We start from the raw sequence: 20,160 nt of genomic DNA on the forward strand, positions 1-20,160 counted from the left end.
CCGTCAGTGATGCTTCATGGACAAAAAGATCTCAGCAATCGAGACCGAAAAACAAGACCTCCATACAATCCCTAATTAATGAAGTCTAATCCGACCATGTCTGCAATGTATATTGCACTCAGCAATAGCGATTTATCTTCCTTTTCCCCTGTTTAACTACGAAATAGTCTGTTTTCCTCCTATGTGTCCCCAGCAGCAGATTAGCCTGTATCCTGTTTTAGCATGTTTGCTTCCAATGAGCCAGTAGCAACATGTAGACTTCCATGAAGGCTATAGCACACAAACTGCTGTTTTCTTAGATCCTTGTATCTCACTTACCAATGCTGCTCCGCTCTCTCCGGGAAACACCCTTTACAATGTGGTCTTTACCACGTTGTACCTTTACCATGCCTTTTTCACCACACATATTTATAGAACGCATATGGTTTTACAACGTATGCCTTTACCACACATTTAAGGTGAGTTCAGGGATGTGGGACATCTCCCCCCACAAATAAGTTTTTTAAATATATATGGGTATATATATAAACAATGCGTGGTACAGGCATATGTTGTGAAAGCATTTGTGTTACAAAGAAATGCGGGGTAAAAAAATGTGTGGTAAAGGCATACAGAGTATTTCCTCGCGTTGTTCCATTATAAAACCCTCTCTCCTGGTGTTGTGAAGCCTCATCAGCTCTCTCTTCTTCGGGGCAACTGCATAGCCTCAGCAAAACTTTCCGCAAAACTATGACAGAACCCGACTCTGCTTCCTCATCCAACTCCACCAAGGCACTCACGAGGCCTTCCGGCTGTGGGTTCTGGCTCCCCAGGAGGTGCTGAAGAATAATCCAGGTGAGAGAGGGGTGCCTTCAAAGCACTTTAGTATGCACTTAGGCCATCTTTGAGACTCCAGGTACCCTGTGTTGGCGTTCAGGTGAATTATGTTATTGAATTCAGATGGATTGCACTTAAAAAGTCATGGATCTGGGGGATGCTGAAGAGGCAACAATCCCATTAATGTAAATTGATCCTGAATATGTGCACACTTGAGTGTAGAGGGTTTATCCAGAGAGGGTTTGCTTATTATTTTGAACATAAATGGATGGCCCTCTTGTTTGTCAAACACAGCTCTGTATGAGGTATACATCTACCGGCGATCGGTGAAAATACAATGACTTGACTAAACGTTATCAATGTGGGCCACTGATACTGCATTGAAAAAATAGCTTTGAACGCAAACATACCTTATCAATACTCGCTGATTATATGTGTTGCTTAGTAATATCTTGACAAAACATTGCATGTCTACTTTCAATGCTAGTTGGCAAGGGCAGCTCCTCCGTGAGAGTATAGGAGCGTTGCCCCCCCTCACCTATATTGCCCTCAAAAGCCCCAGAGATGAAAAATAAAATGGCATTACAGATAATTTATTACCGTTTTATTTTTCATCACTCTGTCCTGAACTGAGGGTCAGGACGGGGCGGGGCCTGCACAGTGACAGCAGCAGGGAGAAGGGTGGAGTGCCTGGGCACTTTTCAAAGTGAACTTGTCCCTTTGGCCGGTCGTCTTGCGATGGCCAGCCAGACATGGGCACTTTGAAAGCTCTAACCAAGCTGTCATAATACAGCTGGATTAGGTCAAGAGCAGGGCTCCAGTGTCCTTGGGAGCAACGAGAGAAGCCACTCCCTCCAATCCTGGCATTGCTTTCATGCTGATGAGACATAGGACTGCAGCAGCAGGAATAAGACAATGTACTTCGTGTAGGCGGCTGTGTTTAAGGTAAGTGATTTTTAAAAATGTTTACCCACCAACCATTTGACGGCCCACCACTCTCCATAGATGTCAACCACTACTGCTAATTGGCACATTGAAGTTGCTATTTTGGCTATTTTGCTACATAGATGCTTGTACTGTTAACTTGTGTTTGTCATTATCTTAGGCTTGTGCTTACAAAACAGTACCTACCTAGTAAGATACATATTTTGTGAGTTCATTCAGCTTCATTGCACGCACTAATATGTATAAGCATTGTACTGTCACAGCAGGTCACTTGCTCCTGCTCGTCAGCATTTCTCAAGGGCAGCCATCACCATACTACTGCCAGTAGAGCCACATTGTGACTGACTAATGTACTGTAAACCTGTACTTTTAAGAAAAACAAGGGAACCCAAAGGCAATTTACTAGGGACCTTGGGTAGGTAATTGTTACTAAAGACAGTGGCCCCTAGACAATATGTATAGAACGACTTATCAACATATGCTATATAGACACTATGTTCTTTGTCCAGCCGGACAGAATTTATTTGAAGAATATGCTTTCTATATACAGTTAGCGAAAAAAATACAAGTGGAGCGCAACCTGCGACCCACACATACAAAACAAAAATTACACATACAAAACAGGAGATAGAAGGGAGGGGGTTTCAGGCAAGGGGGGTTTGTCTGTATTCTAGTGTATTTTAGACAGACTTGATTTATGTATTAGTACCATTGTACATTTCATCCACAGTATTTAGTAACATTTGGTACAATTGGTGTCGACGTTTCGATCCCTCGGTTTAGATACATGGGATCATCTTCAGGACAGTAAATTAGAACATGCTCAAGCGGGGGTCTGTAACCAAGGCTCCAGCAGGATACTCAGCGGCGCAGAGTATCCTGCTGGAGCCTTGGTTACAGACCCCCCTCTTGTATTCACTCGGTTGCCCGCCGTGATCGCAATCCGCGATGGCTGTTTTCATTGATTTTTACCCCACTGCCAAATTTATGGGCTCGGACTTCGTATACAAGTAAACTCCCTCCGGCCTAACTACCGGGCATCCGCCCCTCCCTTGACCATAATAACGCACAACTTCACCGGACCGACAATTTACAAGCCGCATTCACTCGCAGTCAGTACCTGCACGCTAATTAGAAGTTACTGTTACCGAGAAACTCCGGGTTTGTCAAATAGATTACTGTTTGCACACAGGCATGTTCTAATTTACTGTCCTGAAGATGATCCCATGTATCTAAACCGAGGGATCGAAACGTCGCGCCAATTGTACCATATGTTACTAAATACTGTGGATGAAATGTACAATGGTACTAATACATAAATCAAGTCTGTCTAAAATACACTAGAATACAGACAAACCCCCCTTGCCTGAAACCCCCTCCCTTCTATCTCATCTCCTGTTTTGTATGTGTAATTTTTGTTTTGGATGTGTGGGTCGCAGGTTGCGCTCCCCTTGTATTTTTTTCGCTAACTGTATATAGAAAGCATATTCTTCAAATAAATTCTGTCCGGCTGGACAAAGAACAGAGTGTCTATATAGCATATGTTGATAAGTCGTTATATACATATTGTCTAGGGACCAATGTAAACCTGTCCTGTCAGTCATACTACCTGTACGCCAGGGCACATCATGTGAATAAGGGCTGGGAACTTGCCCCTGTTACTTCCTGCAGCACTGCAAGGCAGAGTGGAGGAGGAAGTGTTGGTGCATTATTGAACCAATGAGACAGAAAGCAGACAAGCTGGGACAGTCAAAGACGGGAGGAAACATTAAAGATTGGTGGGAAAGTGTTAGAGTTTTCTGGTGGGAATTTGTGGTTTATAAGTTTTAAGTGTGCATGCGTGTGTGGTTGTATGTGTGTGTGGAGTGGGGTGGTGGCTGATCAATGACATCCTGTAGAAACCATCCCAAGTCATCTAAGCCCCAATGTATCAAAGGATTTCACCCATGTTGTGTCTATGATGAAATGTGTTAATAAGTAAGGGTCCTAGTGACCACTTTCCTTGTCATTGGTGACCCCCAACCATGGCCTCTTGTGACCCCCATCTCTTAAGGAGACACTCCCTGTATACCCTTTCTATGTAGTTATGTATCAATATATTAATTACTTTACACTTACTGTAGAAAATGAAAACAAATGTGTCTGACTCTCTACAATGCATTACTCTGTTTCACCCTATACCTCTCTCAATATATCCTCTACCTCCACTCTCTGATTCATCCCAAACCTCGTTCTACTACTATGATCTCCAAAATAAACACTTCTAGACTCTTCCCTCGTCTATCCCTCCTTGGATCATAAGAAGCCTCTTTTTACTACTATGTTCTCCCAAGCAATCCTTTGTAAAATTCTTCCCCCATGTATCCCCCTATGACTCATCCTAAACCTAATTTTACTGCTATGATTTCCATAATCCCTTTCTAGAGATGCTGCCCTCCTACATCTCTCCTTTTACTCATCCCAAGCCTCATCTTACTACTATGATCTTCTGTGGAATTGCTGGTCGGACATAAGGACGTGGAGGCTGTGTAATTTTCTGAATTTTGAATCTTTATTGGTAGTACAAATGAACAATAGTGTTTAATGGGCCTTGGAAGGGTGTTGTTGCTGTCGTCCTTTGGTGGGTGTATGACTGATGTCGGGTGTATTTCCTTCTCTTTAGGTGTTATCCCTCTGGATGGTACCGCAAGGAGTCTCGGGAAAGAAAGAGTGATATGTATAAGGCTGGTATTATTGGGTTTCTTTTATTCTCAAGCCACCACCATACTCATACTAGTGACTAAGGAGTGGGAGGAGAATTCCTGTTTGGCAGAGTCTTGAACAAGAAGACAGAACACTACCTGTTATTACCTTGTTAAGGTGTTCATCAAATAACACAATAACTCCAGGCACCTCTGGAGTCTGTTCCCTGTTTTAACCAGATGTGAAGAACTACTTTGGGTTTTCTAATGTTCAGGTTGTTTAGACTGGTTTTCTCATGCAACCTGTCCTTCCGGGTTTTGAGTACACCCCAGTGAACATCACAAGACCAAGCAAGTGGTCCCTTTAACCGGACCTTTTATACAGTATCTAATACAGTCATCTCATGCAGAACCTGTCCTTAAAAGGCCCAGTTTCTCAAGTAAGTGTCTCAGGTTTCACCAGTGTGATAAGAGTTGGACACAATATGCAGTGTTTATGCAAAGTGCATAATACCATTACTCTGACCCAACTGTCTCCCGCCCTCCCCCTCGCAACTCACCTGCAATCCTGCAACACTCTTGAGTTGCGGCGGTTCAATAAGCTTCCTCAGGGGACATCCACCAATCCTCATTCCAGGTTTCCTGGGTCCATTTAAGGCCTGTAGTGTCATCTTCTTCTGCTTCTGCTGCTTCTGGCGTCTCCTTTCCTGGTTGAATGCAGATTCCTCTTCTTCCAACTTTGCGGCTTCCCTTGCAGTATCTCCTCAATCTTCTTTGGCATCTTTCCCCCTCCTCCCTAGTCCACTGATTGGATCCTATATGTTGGGGACCCGCCCACCTGTCTGAAGACATAGTGGTCTGTCGTTAGTTTTGGTGTTTGACGGTTTCCACCCAGTGTAAGCTGTGGTTCCTTTTTCCTCCAACAGGTGTTCCAGAGTTAACAGCGGCCATAAGCGTAGGCCCGGGGCCTTCCTTCCGGCAAGTATGGGGGCTCCAGGGACTCGCCCTCACCCTCACATTTCCCAAATAACACTTTTTAGACTCTTCTGTCTTCTATCCCTCCATTATCCTATTGAATCCAATTACCAGACTTGCATATCCACTGCTCAAATTAACACATATTTCCCTATACTAATCAACCACTAATCTTTTTTGGGTTCTGGAGTAGGGTGCTACTCACCAAAAAGCTCTCTGATGACGCTACAGGAGTAGTAAACCCTATATCAATACAATTATTATATTGTGGGTACTCTCTGCATTATGGTGACCTTAACATAAGTTCCCCCACTTGAAATTGTGTAGGTCAGGGTTCTCCAACAGGTAGGTCGGGTGCTACTGGTAGCTCGCCAACTCCGTGGCAGTATCTCATGAAAGGCTACTGCCAGCTATACTTTGATCGGTGAATATTAGGCCATAGAGAGGGTCTGGGAACATTGAAGGAGGGAGTGAAGCAAGTCAAATCAATGACAGGTACACACACTAACAGGTAAACATACACTATGACATCCCATGACAGTGGGACAGCTTACAACATGACCTATCTCCACTCACAGTCTAGCAAGGTGGCATGAGATTGGTCATGTTAAAGGCTCTGCTCTGTCAATCACACTGTGTGAATAAACACTTGATCATGAAAGAATGACAGAAGGAGCAAGAATAGAGTCACTTGAGGTCAAGGTTGCAAGGGGTGGTCGTTATCAGTAATGCTGAAAGGGAAGGTCTGAACTGGAATCTTATTGGACATGGTTGTATTATAACTGTTATAATATTCATGAGTAGCTCAGAGTGATATTAATTGACTGGAAGAAGCACCCATCATAGAAAAGGTCAGAGACCCGGGCGAAGGCATTCTATTCACTTAGGCTGTCATGGTGGACCCCTTACAATATTGTGGGCATTAAGCCTCTTTGGTGGCCCTGCAATAAGGTAGCACTCTTGTGGGCAACCTAGGCAGCATAGTGGCTGGGGCAAAACATTGTTTACATTAGCATATTGTGGGCATTCAAGGTGTTATGGTGACTCTTTATGGCATATTATGGGCATTCAAAACATTATGGTGGTCTTGACATAAGAATACCTACTTTGCATTGTGTGTACTTGTGAGGCATTATTGTGCCTCTTGACATTTGGGAACTAGTGCATTTATAAGGGGCATCCTTAACACATGATTGCTCTCCAAGGTTTTGTGAGGCAGGTCTGTGGGTGGGGGACACACATACATGTGGGTACATTGTGAAAAAGAAAAGTTAGTATTTGTGGATCAACACTCCTGGATTTACGAAATAAAACACTGGTATATGCTGGGCAAATATTTTGTTTTTCAAAAAGGAGTTTAGCCTTTGCTGAAAGATGTTAGAGACAAAATCTATGTTTATATGTGTTCACAAAATATCAAACTGATGTTTGGGCCAATATTAAATATTTTCCATATCTGTCTCTCTATCTATCTATCTTACTATCTATCTATCTATCTATCTATCTATCTATCTATCTATCTATCTATCTATCTATCTATCTATCTATCTATCTATCTATCTATCTATCTATCTATCTATCTATCTATCTATCTATCTATCTATCTATTAAACCTGACATTCTTGGCATTGTATTACCCCAACCTTTTTGCTCATCGCTTGTCCCATTTTGCTGAATTCATTTTTGTTGGCTTCAAGAATCTGTGAACATTACCACTGCTGACCGGTGCTAAAGTGCTTGTGCTCTCTCCTTTAAACAGGGTAGAATTAAGCCACCCCTAACTGGCATGTTTAATTTACTTGTAAGTACCTAGTAAATGGTAGTACCTATACCCAGGGTCTGTCAATTAAATGCTACTAATGGACCTGCAGCATTCTTTGGACCACCCCGTAATTTAGCATTTTAAAACACATTTCAGACCTGCCACTGTAGCCCATAGTGCAGTATTACACTGCCATTTTCACCTGGCAAAGTTAACCTTTTGCCAGGCCTAAAACATACTTTTTACTATTTATAAATCACCCCTATGGTAAAGCCTAACCACTCAGAGGCCCAGGGGCATGGCATATAACAAGTAGGCCATGTGTGTTTATGTTTAATGAATACTGGCAGAGAAAAACTCCTAAAGTTGTTTTTCTCTGTTGTAAGGCCTATACTATAACTCCCAACGACTAATACTCGGGTACCATATTATATTGAATAAGTGTTAACTTTGGACTGGGAGTAGATAGAGACATGCTGTTTACATTCAAATGAATTGTAATTTAAAATCCTTTTTAAAGGTAAAATTGTATTATAAGTCATCATTCTGAAAATGCCACATTTAGAAAGTTTGCATTTTCTTGTCCCAAACATTTGTGCCTTGTGCCAGTCTTGTAGATCGGTGACAGTGAGTGGCTCTGCTTTTGGAGTTTGTGTATTGCTTCTAGCAGTAACTGCTCTGCCCTGCCTTTTGTTACCCCAGGCAGTTTGGAGCCTTGACAGGTGAACAAGAAGAAGTTTCCAGATCCAGATGTAGGGGTAAAATAGGGAGTCCCCCCTACCCCACAAGTGCCTTTACAAGGTCAAATTAGTGGACCTCTAGTGCCACTCATCGGAACACTCGGACAAATGGAAGTTACAGAAGAAAAAGTGCTTTGCTGCCAGAGAACTGCCCTGCTGCTCGAAAGACTGTCTTGTTGTCTGAGAAGTAAGGTTTGCCCTGCTTCCCTTCACTCTGGCCAGTGGAGTAACAAAACATGACAGGGGTCCCCTGCAAGGTACATGGAGGGTGCCCTCCCTTCGAACTCAATCATGAGCTTTCTGGTCAGGCTACTATGCTGAGGGGGCCCCTGGAGCTTGGGGGCCACCGCTCACTGCAGGGGCTGTGGGGCCTATGTTACACTACTGCCACAGGCTGTAAAGAGTGACCTCCTGTGTGACCTACAGGGACACAACAAGCTTTAAAGGCCTCCCTGCACCTGACCTGCTCAGCTGAGCTACTGCCACTTAACCTGCCTTGACCTGCATTTACACCTGCCTGATCCCTGTTGCTGGCCTCTGCTGGAGTGAGTCCTAATCCCCAAGAGTGGCGTCCAGGTCCTGGATCCTAGGCTGGCGTCAGTGAGAGCACTTCTTAAACAATAGGGGAAAATCCTGAATGGGCCCGTTCGCTTGAAGACTCTGCCACCCATGACGACCACCAACACAAAGTACTGGTGAGAACTCTTAATGACTCTGCAGCGATCAACAGCTCAAGAACTGCACTTTGCCTGTCTGCCTGTCTGTCTCTCTATCCATCTATTCATCTATCCATCTATCTACAGATAAAAGTACAAATAAAATGTTGCTGTGCTTACATTTGAGTGGCAATTTGTCGAACTGTCAGACACAATGCTGATTTTCTTTCTTTGGTGATCGATGGAACCTGCTATTTCACGGAGAGACATTTTGTCATTCATGTTGATAAAGATTTTGATGACTTTATCATAACAACCACTTTCTGAGACCAAAGCTGGTAAGATTATTCTAACAATATGGATATGCCTGCTGCCTAAACCTTTCAGACACAGAATCTAGAATATAGAGTGCTGGCTTAAACATGTGAGTTCTATTCAATCTAAAGCAATGCTCCTTGTATACTGACTAACAATGTGACTCTCACTCCGTATAAAGTTTATGCTTTCCCATCCTGTCTGCTCCACGTGGATTGAGAGTAAAAATCTGCTATGAAAGGACAAGACGATAAAATTACAGGAGGTGAAGAGTAGAAGTGAGTGAGCAGTTATAAACATTCAGATATTAGAGGACGATACCCCAGCCTGCATGCCGAGATTATTTGAAGTGTATTTGAAACTGATGGCCTTTTAACCAATTTTAAGATCTATTAAATACAGAGCTTTATTTCAATTTGTTTCAAGTTTCCTTGGTGGGTGATACCATCACCAACATGCAGGGGTGTTAGACTGGGCACCATTGGTGTGGGTCTCCCTTCCATTTGTTTGCTATTGCCTCATCTGTTTTTGCTGGTCTATATGCTTTGGACACTTTGCCACTGCTGTTCAGTGCCAAAGTGCAAGTGCTCCCTTTGTCAATTGTTGTATGTATTAGTGAGTCCATGATTTGATTATTTGATTTACCTGTCAGGCCCTAGTACAGCGCACTGTGTGTGCCCAGGGCCGGTAAATCAAATGTTGCTGGTAGGCTTGCAGCACTGATTGTGCCACCCACAGAAGCAGCTTGTAAAATGTGCCTCAGGCATGCCATTGCAGAGCCTGTGTGCAGTCTGGGACTGCCATATCGACTTGGCAAGTGTACACACTTGCAAGCCCCTAAACCCTTTCCTTGTCTACATACTAGGCACACCTAAGGTAGGCCCAAGGTATGCCTGTGGGCAGGGTGCATTGTATGTCAAAGGTAGGACATACCCTGATGTGTGTGCCGTGTCCTGATAGTGAAAGACTGCAAATTTTGTTTTTCACTATTGCAAGGCTATCTGTTCCCATAGGCCCGAATGGGGAGTTATTTTATACCATCTCGTAAACATAACCGACCCTGGGAACAAGATAGGAAAATAAAGTTTAGTATGCCTGAATTTAGAATGTTAAGATGCATCTTTTAGTAAGGGTGACTTTTACATTCTGTGTTTGAAAATACCACTTTTAGAAAGTAGGACCTCTTCCAAGGTACTATTCTGTGTGGGCCGGACACCACGCACCTCGCAGTCAGCGCCGTACTTTTGAATTTTCACTGGTCACGACGTCGTTATAACTCCAAGTGGAGTGATTTGTTGCTACAAGGTTTACTGGAGTGAATAACCTATTTTAAGGATATTTTTGACACAGTATTGTGGATTTTTCTATTCTATCTATTATTCTATTAAAATTATTTATAACGCGCACTATCACCATCGGTTTCTTGGCGCTCATTGACGTAAAGCGTTGATCTAGAATGGGAGGGTTAGTCCTATGCAGCTTGAAAGAGCAGAGTTTTTAAAGATCTGCGGAAACAGTCGTACTTTGGGCAGAGACGGAGAGAAGGAGGCAGGGAGTTCCAGGTGGAGGGGGCCAAGACCGAAAAGCTCAGGCCACCATGCTTTTTTCTTTTGTAATGGGGGACTTCGAGAAGGTTTAGTGATGCTGAGCGAAGAGCTCTAGAGGGGATGTGACGGGACAAGGTTGAGGAGATGAACAAGGGGGCTGCGTCCGAAAGTGCCTTGAAAGTGGTGCATGCCAGTTTGAAAGTGCAGCGTTTAGAAACAGGGAGCCAATGGAGAGTGCGGAGGAGGGGGGTGTCGTGTTCATATTTGGGCTGGCGGAAAATCAGTCGGGCAGCCTGATTCTGCACCAGCTGGAGTCGGTGAAGGTGACATGCGGGAATTCCTGCGTACAGAATGTTGGCATAGTCGAGCCTGGAGGTGATGAGCGCGATGACAACTTGGATTAGGGCTTCTTTAGTAAGAAACCTGCTGATCTTACGGATTCGCCTCAGGTGGAAGAAACAGGCAGAAGTAACCGCGTTGATGTGCGGTCTCATTGATAGGTCATCGGAAATGATCACCCCCAGGCTTTTGACAGAGCTCACTGGAGTGGGTGCTGTCCCCAGAGATGTGGGCCAGAAGGTGGCGTTCCATGGGTGATTAGGTCCTCCTACCAGGACGAGCTCAGTTTTGGTAGGATTCAGCTTTAAATGGCTGTGGAACATCCACTCCGCAATGGACAGCATGGTGGACTGGAAGTCAATACGGGAGGACGGGTGTGAGTTTATGGGAAAGATTAACTGAAGGTCGTCTGCATAGTTAAAGATTGTGACCGGGGAGTTGCGGAGGGAGGCTAGAAGTGGTTGGAGGTACAAATTAAAGAGGAGAGGGGATAGTGCAGAACCCTGTGGGACACCGCAGGAAAGGGAAGTGTAGGAGGGAGAGAAGGTGGAAAGGTGGACGGATTGTGAGCGCTGGTGAAGGAAAGATCTGAGCCTGTCAAGAGCCACTCCCTGAATACCAGCGTTGTGGACACGGTCGATCAAGGTGGTATGATCGACCGTGTCAAATGCCGCCGAAAGATCTAATAGGACAAGGGCTTGTGAGATGTTTTTGTCAGCACCTTTCCTGAGGGTGTCCATGACTGCTACTATGACCGCCTCGGTGGAGTGGAGGGGTCTGAATCCCGCTTGTTGAGGATCTAAGAAGGAAGATTTCTCTATAAAAGAGCTCAAACAGCGGGTAACGTAGGTCTCCAAGATCTTTCCTAGGTATGGGAGGAGAGAGATGGGTCTGTAGTTACTGAGTATAGTGGGATCTGCATTGGGTTTCTTTAGAATGGGTAAAACTGCAGCTTGCTTGAAAGAAGATGGAACCTCCCCAATAGCAAGGGAGTTGTTAAGCAATGCTAGAGGGGGACCTGGGCATGCAAGAAAGGCTTCTTTCAAGACCTGCGGGGGACAGCAATCATTAGGGGAGCCCGAGCTGACTTTGTGAAGGAGGGAGACGAACTCTTGATGAGATATAGGTGGAAACTCAGTCAAGGTACTGGTGTTGGAAGGGGGAAGGGGAGGAGGAATAGGAGAAGCCGGGGTCGGTATGTTGTTTTTTATTGTTGTTATTTTTTCTATGAAATAAGAATTGAGCGAATCACAGAGGGTTTGGGTAGGTTGAGGTTGGGGGGTGACTCTATCTGGACGGGAGAGCTCATTAACGATTGCGAAGATATCTTTCGATTTGTTATTTGAATTAAAGATTTTTTGTGAAAAAAATGCCGTCTTGGCTGCCAGGATGGATTGTTTGTAAGATTTTAAAGTCTCAGTGTAAACAAGCTTGAGCTGGGGATCGTAATGGCGTCGCCAGCGGCGCTCCGTTTGCCGTAGTACAAGCTTGTCCGCTTTAAGTTGGTCGGTAAACCAACATTGAGCGTCGTGGGGGCGCTTAGTTTTTATTCTTTTGAGAGGGGCGACTTTGTCGCTAGCCTGGCGCAGCCAATCGTTAAGATTGTCAGCCTGGTTCTCTAGTGGAGTCTGCAGCGTGGGTGCAGTAGAGACCAGTGAGTCGTGGAAATAAGGCAAGTTGACCCTTTTCCAATTGCGGGCCATAAGATTCTTAGTGCAGGGGGGAGGGCACAAAGTGTTCAGAGGTAAGTGAAAGGAGATGAAGTAGTGGTCTTGTTTTGGTTTAGATAAAGATTATTTATTTTTCTAAACTGGTGTGGTGTCCATTTGTAGTATTTCCACTGTATTACTGTATGTGTTCACAAATGCTGTACACACTGCCTCTGAGTTAAGCCTGTCTGCTCGTGCTAAGCTACCACAGGGGTGAGCAGGGGTTATTTTAGGAGTGTATCCCCCTTACCCTGACTAGAAGCAAGGGCCCCTATTTGGACAAAGGTACATACCTCTACCAACTACAGAACCCCATTTCTAACAAGGGGCAAGATCAGATTTGTTTGTCACACCATGAAAAATTTGTATTTGTTCATAAAGGAGTGCACTTTCAGTACTTACAGTAATCAAGATGGGCTCCTAGTCAGTGTAGGAAAATTCCCCATCACTCAAGTACGGGATCAAAACTAATTTTTACCCAAGGAAAATTTAATAATTGTCCATTTAGATGTGCCGTCAAAATTGATTGCTTTTAAGCCAGTGTACTGAGAAAATTCGTGTTACAAACTTTTCCTAACTGGAGAACGTTTCCAATTCACCATGGGTGTGTTCTGGTGCTGTTTAAGGTTCCCTGTATACCAATTGGAAAAGCAGGACTAGTAATTGCTGACAAAAACATAAACTCCTGACATTAATTGCATGTGATTGGTCAATTTGTCTTACAAACCTCTTGACTCATTTCATTTAATGTTGATAGATGACTCCATGTCACAAAGGACACTGTGCTCATTCTTTGCTTTACTTTTACAAGTCATTTTTTTCAGCTGTGTTTATTAGATAGTTGGTTAGTTAATTATTTGGTTAGCCCAGTTGTTTCTGATTAAATGAACCCAGACTACCACTCCCATAAAGCATAGGGTGATAAAGGAAAGTTCATGCAAGCAAATAGTGTCTTTGATTTTATTCAGGCTTGTACTACTTGAATTAACTTCTGTGGACGATGTTGCCCTTTGACAGACTTTATGAGGTTAGTAGTAAAGCTCCCAGGACTGTACGTAAATAATGAGGCAGAAAAACTACAGATAAGGTTTGTGGACAAATCTCTCTTCAGCCTAAAAACACAAAACATGGACATTTGAAGACATAAAAAAGAGAGACGCCAACAAAATCTATTTAGACCAATTGTAATTGTAATTGAATTATATAGTGCTTACTACACCTGACTAGGCATCAAAGCGTTTTTTCGGCGAGTAATACGCTACTCTGGAACCCATAAAGGAATAGTGTTGAATTAGTATAGTGAAATATGAAAGTAATTTGAGTGGTGGATAGGTTAGTCAGTTATTTTGATTCAGAAGGACAGCGGAGGGATAGAAGAAGGATAAAAGGTTTGCATTTCTATAGCGCTTGTTACCCCTGATGGGGTGTTGAAGTGCTTTTTTGGCAAGTAACACGCCTCTCCGGAACCCATAAAGAATTAGTGTTGAATTAGTATAATGCAATAAGAAAGTAATTTGAGTGGTAGATATGTTAGTCAATTATTTGGATTGAGAAGGGTAGGGGAGGGATAGAAGAAGGAATAAGGTTTGCATTTATTTAGCACTTGCTACTCCTGATGGGGTGTTTAAGTGCTTTTTGGAGAGTAGCACGCTACTCCAGAACACATAAAAGATTAGTGTTGAATTAGTATAGTGAAATATGAAAGTAATATGAGCGGTGGATGGTGGTCGATATGTTAGTCAATTATTTGGATTGAGAAGCAATCATTTTGTGTCAGCGTGGCGTCTTCTTCAGCAGCAAACGTCCCAGATGTTAAAGAGAACTTGAAGACTGGTTATGGAAGCAGCTCGCTCAGTGATTTTTAGATATGAGCTATTTGTTAGTGGGAGTTTCAAGTGTACAGATCACTTAAACTATTCAGCAGCTACAACAATACAAAGAGGATCTGTGTGCACAACTGACACTCTGTCACTTGTTATCAAACTGAGTCACTTGCTTCAAGTAGGAGATAATTAGACAACATCTTAAGATGGCGCCTTTAATGAAATGACATTTAGAAACGTTCTAGTACCTCAACGAGTCGACGGCGAGGTAAACAGAGCAGCGGCCATTATTATCTATGACGCACTTCTAATGCCCTGTTGTTTTTACAGTCATTGCCTCCATGGGGTAATGGAACATTCTACTTGGTGTTTGCATCTGTTTAATAGGGCATTTAGACCAGGGCATCTTTACCCCTAGACATAGACAGAAAATTACCGTCCCGAAAGGTGTTGGTTGTGTGTAACCAATTGAAGTTCAGTTAAATATTAATAAATACATAGCACAGACGTCACGGCTAAGAAGCAGAGCATGTTTGTGCTGGTACTGTCAGGGTGTGAGGCCTCATGTGCCCTTGTTAGAGCCACTCGCTTCATAATTGACTGGCGGGGCCAGGTTGTTGGTGCCAAGGCTTTGCCTCAGAAGCAATTTGGAAGGTATTAACAGAGGGCTTAGCGTAGCTGAATTTTTAATATTTTAAGAGCTCTTCTGTCATCTCCTCCTCTTACCGAACACATGGCATGATGTGAACCCGCAATGCCCAGTTATAGGTTCCTCTACATTGCCTCATGAGAATGTTCATAGATTTGGGCTGCATAACAAAAGTAATTTTGCAAAGACGCTTATTTCTGTAAAAACTTTGCATGATTACCAACATATTTTATGCACATTTTCTACCACTTTTTTGTGTTTACAGGTGTTCAGCTTGATAGAGTGCACATAAGCGAGCAAAATTGGTGCAACCCATGATCCTCTGTATCGGGGCACGATCAGGCGCAATTCATTAAAGTCTATTGGTAATGAAATGCATGATGTATCTTCACTTCCAATTATCTGCTTCAGTGTTTACATTGGATTAGTATGGGAAACAAGCATTGGTCTGGTAATTTATGCTGCAAAAAAATGAGAGATATGTTAGCTTTAATTGTGCTGTTGGGGAATCACACAAAGAGGCTCCATGAAAAAAATGAAAAAAGTTTGGGTTTGAAGTCCTATGAAACATACTATTCTTGTCTTCCATTGGCAGATGGATGAGACTTCATGCCCATTTTTGACCCCGAGAAATTTCCCATCACTTGTTGGCCCACAGCAGAAAGTATGAGTAGTTATACATTGATCACTTTACCTAAACCTAGGAGCATATTTACCCAAAAATGTACGGCGTTACACCAAATTTGGCAATGCCGTGCTCCAACATGTTTAAAAAGCAGAGATGCACCCTATTCACAAAAATACGGCGCACCCCTGCGTTATTTCTAATGCTGGCGCTAAAGAAGCAGCTTAATGCCAGCGCAGGCACCCTTGCGCCATGTTGCAAGGGTGCCTGCGCAGCAGGGGGGATTGGTTATGTGCAGTAAAGGACACCTTCCTGCACATAAACAATCAATAATGGAGGCTTGCTCTTTCTATGTGTGTTGCAGAATGCAGCACACATGGAAAAAGCAAAAATTCATTATTTCTCCTCGTAACACCATTCTAAGACCAGGTATTACCTGTCCTTAGTTTTTGACGCTGTTTCCAACCTTGTAAATCTGGGGTATCCTCAAAAAAGAAGTGGGTGTTGCGATGGAACACCCACTGCAACACCTATTTCCCACTCCGTTACTGCATCACACTGAGGTGGAAAGGGGCCTATTCACAAGGTGGCGTTAAGCCACATTAAGTGCCTTAGCGGCACCTTGTAAATATGTGAAATTGTGCTCCGCCACCAGAGCATCAGAAATAGTGATGCTCCGGTGGCGAAAAGGGGTTGTAAATATGCCCCTTTTTATTCACAGAGCCACTGCAACTGACTATGTGAATGCAAGGGGAATCGCAATTCGTAATTTACATTGTGGCTCGCAATGCAAAAGCCATGAACCATTGCAACTTGCAGAGAAGGGCAGCCATGGGGTGATTGTCCACACAGTATAATTTGCAATCGAATGCACAAAAGCTTTGTTATTTTATGTTAATCTGATTTATAAAGTGGACGGGTACTCAACAGAGTCGCTCTTGCCAACTTGGCTCAGGCCAAGAGCAACAGAACATGACAGCTATATTGGTTGCATGAAGAGCCAGGTTTTCCATTTCCTCTTGAAGGCAGCGAGATTACTGATCAAACTGAGGTCTGTTGGAAGCTTGTTACAGTTGAGCGGCCCCAAATAGGAAAAGGATCTCCCGCCAATTCTACGGCGATTAATCGCGCGGAGGAAATGCGCACGGTATGCGCAGGAATATATTCGCGGATCCTCTCTCTGAGGTAGACCGCGCCCGTATCATGCATGGCCTTATGCATTAAGAAAAGGGCCTTAAAGACAATCCTCTTTTTAATAGGAAGCCAGTGGAGGGCCCTTAGTTGAGAGGATAGTTGGGACCTGGGTAGAAGTCTGAGTAGCAGTCTAGCCGCTTAATTTTGTATCACCTGAAGTCTATTGAGAAAAAAGTCAGGGAGACCAAGATAGAGGGCCATAGTCGAGTCTTATGGTGATCAGGGCCTGAACTACCTTTCTTCCTGCAGACTCCGATAGAAGAGGTGAAACATTGTTTAGCATGCGCATCGTGCTGAAGCAGGAACCAGTTAGGGCTTAAATCTATGGTTGGAAGGAGAGGGAGATGTCAATTTTAATGCCTACGTTTTTGACTGAGTTTTGAAGGAGACGAGGCTGAGACACATCGCTTGGCTAGCAGGTTCCTACCAGATTGTGAGGGTCGTCTCCGAAAACCACAGTCTATCTCGTTGCATCTTAATTGTTGCTGGTCCAGCCACTGAAACACCCTAGTAAGACATCGGGAAATTAGCTCCGCATCCAATTCACTTCCCTTTTCACAAGTGAAGAGTAGCTGCGTGTCATCCGCATCTGAGATGACTTTAGCACCCAGGGATTTGAATATACCTCTTTTTTTCCGCATTCCCTCACCCCACATGTTGTTACAATGTGGTTGTTACAGCGACCGTTTTGTAACAACGCAGACCATTACCCCGCAAGTTGTAACAACGACTTGCGGATGGGCGCTGGATGTTGGAATAGTATAATTTACTATTCCAACTCCAGTCTGTGTGGACAGTAGGGAAGATGTTGGATTTTAAATCCAACACCTTTTCCTGCCTTCGTAAGTCGTTGTAACGACTTGCGGGGTAATGGTATGCATTGTTACAAGACCACGTCGTAACAGCATGCGGGGTGATGGATGCATAGTAAGGGGTGTTTACCAGGGACTCAGCTAGTATGGCCAAGGGCGTATGGTATACATTAAAGAAGGTAGGACTAAGGGCCAAGCCCTGGGATATGTCCGCCGTCAAGGTTCTGGCTTGCGAAGTGTAAGGGGGCAGCCATATTTCCTGAGTCAGCTTATCTAAAAAAGAAGTCAGATAGTTCAAGGCTGAATGTCTGATCCCTATCACCTGATGACGCTCAAGCATCTTAGAGTGGGGCACAGTATCAAAAGCTGCAATGAGGTCCAGGGGATCAGCATGGCCTTGCCTCCCTTGTCTAGGGTGTTCCTTACGTGTTCAACCACTTCCAGGAGAACAGTCTCTGTGCTGAAATGAGGTTGAAAGCCGAATAGAGGGAGAGTTGGCAATTGACTTCCTTCTCCAGAATTTTAGATAAAGCGGGGAGAAGGGAGATGGGCATATCATTTGCCAACTGCTTGGGATCAGCTGCCATTTTTTTCAGCAGGGGAAGCACTTTCGCCCTTTTCCATACCAAAGGAACTATCTCCGATGCCAATGAGATGTTAAATATGTTATTCACTATAGGATTGATAGACTGTGCCACCATAGTTAGCACATTGTCAGCCCGGGGTCTAACGGGGAACCAGACTTCAGGCTCTCCAACGCTAAGAGTGACCGTTCGAGAGATAGGGGTGAATCTGTCTAAGGAGAAGAGCATGGAGAGAGAAGCTGATTCCTTACGAGGAAGTGCCTGGGATTGGTAAGTTTGAGCATTCTTCTGGAAATTGTTCTGAATGGTCTTGATTTTTTCATAGAAAAAAGAATCAAGTTCGCCACACCACTCAGCAGTAGGTGTACAAACTCTGAATATGACGACGGCACAGAAAGAAATCGACAATTTAAAAAATGTCCTTAGCCTTGTTATTTGCCTCCTCAATCCTTATGTCAAAGAAGTTCTTTTTAGCTAGAGACAGTTTCCCATGGCAGCAGCGCTTTGAAAACTTTTACACCCTGCTGCCTTCTCCGTTATCTTCTATGAGGTAATCAAGTGAAAGAAACTTCGAGCTAATTATTGACATTTGAGGGAAAGCACACTTTGTTTGCTCTGTTTCTAAAAATATTTTATACTTGCGCCGTATTTACTAGTCTCTTGTCCCCCTCATTGCCAATCCAGTTAGCTGCCTTTGACCCAGGTCCGTAACGGCTTGTGCCGTTTGAACGGAGGGTCGCTTTGGCAGTCACCGCTTCCGGTTGAATCATCGGAAGCCACAGTTAGCTCTCGTGCTTTTCCACGCTATCCCCTACTTAAACAGGGGTAGGGCGTGGGCCGCGCAGCGGCACGCCGAAGGCAAGCCCATCTGCGTCGTCCACGCCTGATCGCCGCCAGACGCCAGGACCCCTACATCATTTCCCTGTCAGCAAAGAGTTGAACACACCTCATATAGAATTTACTGACGCACTTGCAATGGAAATACTTGATATCCCGGATATTTCTTGCCCAGTCAAACTCATTAATTCCAAGAAAGTCACTACACTTCACTGTCTCAACCAGCCCAATGCTCCCAATCGACTAAGTGCCATCTACTTTAATGCCCGCTCCATCCCAAAACATTCAGTTGAGATATGGAGCCTTCTGGACTCAGCGGCTCCTGATATCTGTTGTGTTACGGAGACCTGGCTACATGAACATGCCTCCCTTGTCATGCACATTGCCTTTCCTCCTCCATATAAAATAATCCGAATAGATAGGAAAGAGACAAGAGGGGGTGGTCTACTAATTGCTTCTACCCATGCCCTGAAAATCACTGTCTTAGAAAGTCTGATCCATAGCTACACAGAAATAAGTATCTTTAAGATAAAAGGCCTCTCCAACAGCTCCTGGGGGGAAGCCCTAATCTTTCGACCCCCCCAGGATCAAAAGGGGATTTCTCTGAAAAACTATTAGAGACCAATATACCGCATGTATTAGCCTCAGATAATTTCCTCCTAATTGGAAATTTTAATTATCACGCAGAAATGCTTTATAATTCAGACACCGATAAGCTAATCTCTAATATGAATACCCTTGGTCTCGCTCAGCTGGTCGTAGGACCCACTCATAGTGCCGGGCACACCCTGGACCTTCTTTTCACCAACTCGTCCGGAATCATAGTAGAACCCCCAGTCCCATTAATATGGACAGATCATTACCTATTGAAATTCGTAATTCCCGCAACTACGATCAAAAACTACCATGAAAGCGACTCTATGTTTTGAAGGCCATGGCGCAAAGTTACTTTGCCTCTTTCCTCAAAATACTTCTGCCTCGGCCCGATTGATTCAGAATCAAGCAGCATATAATCTTGATAAATCCATTTTGATCGCACTAGACAAGATTGCCTCGCTTAGTCATGTCAAGATCAAAACAAGAACCACCCCTTGGTTTACAGACCAATTAAAAATGACAAAATTCTAGTGAACTGCGGAGCAAAAATGGCG

Source organism: Lissotriton helveticus, chromosome 10 (genome assembly GCF_964261635.1).
Source record: "Lissotriton helveticus chromosome 10, aLisHel1.1, whole genome shotgun sequence".
In the NCBI taxonomy this organism is placed as follows: Eukaryota; Metazoa; Chordata; class Amphibia; order Caudata; family Salamandridae; genus Lissotriton; species Lissotriton helveticus.